This window comes from Morus notabilis, unplaced genomic scaffold (assembly GCF_000414095.1).
Source record: "Morus notabilis unplaced genomic scaffold, ASM41409v2 Scaffold297, whole genome shotgun sequence".
In the NCBI taxonomy this organism is placed as follows: Eukaryota; Viridiplantae; Streptophyta; class Magnoliopsida; order Rosales; family Moraceae; genus Morus; species Morus notabilis.
This window is the reverse complement of record NW_010357726.1, coordinates 780,506-781,617: the sequence shown is the minus strand read 5'-3', so window position 1 is coordinate 781,617 and position 1,112 is coordinate 780,506.

Sequence of the window (1,112 nt, the reverse complement as noted above, 5' to 3'; positions counted from 1 at the left end):
GCGCAGTTGCAGACGCCGGCTGGATGAGTGACGGTGGGCGTTCTCCGGCGTCTTCTTCGACTGGAGACTTCGGCTGGAGAAGAAAAAAAAAAAACTAAAATCCGTTTTCAGAAAACGAAAACGTGAAAATAAAAACGTATTTTTTTCGTTTTCAGTTTTTCACAAAAAGACAAAAACGTTTTTGTTTTTATTTTCTAACACAAACTTCGCCAAACGCATTTTTCATTTCTGGTTTCAATTTTTTGCTTCGAAAAACGTGAAAAATGAAAACAAAAAAGATAACAAACAGGCCCATTGCTTTGATTCCCCCATTGCGCGAAGAAAGTTGATTTGTATTGTCGTTAAAAGGGGAAAAGATTTAACTGTTGTCGTCTGCTACTACGAGTAGCCCATTTCTTTTTTTTTTCTTGTAAAGGTGTGGCCTGCATTGCATTTCTTTACCTGAATGTCTATCAACAACATACATTCCAAACACATCAGCGTTACATGAGAATTTCTAATCGGCGGGACAAATCCCAGCCCGGCTCTCTTTCTAATGCTAAAGCTCTTAAGCCTTGCAAAGAAACTCAAGCCTTGCCCGAGGCTCTCTTTCTGCAATATTTTTTTTACAGAAATCAAAGGATATTGGACTTAACTCAACCTAACAAACCGGTTTGTTAGGAAATGATTACCCTCACCTTATTAAGTGGATCATACCAATATCTATAACCAATGTGAGATTCTAATACGCCCCCTCACGCACAGCGTGAACCGTGCCAAACCACTACGAAAAAGTCGATATTGGAGGACCCAACATTGCAAAACTGAGCGTGCTCTGATACCATTTTACAGAAATCAAATAATATTGAGCCTAACTCAACCTAACAACAAAACCGGCTTATTAAGGGAGGATTACCCTCATCTTATTAAGTGGATCATACTAATATTTCCAACCAATGTGAGATTCTAATAATATTTTGTTCAAGTTTCATACTCACAGACTCATCATGGCGGTAATTTTATAACTATCTCGGATTGAGGTCTGAACTTTGAATCGACCACTCTTAAATTGAAAAATAAACAAATAAAACCTATCGATTGAATATATTAGTTCTGAGCAAGTATAATGTACT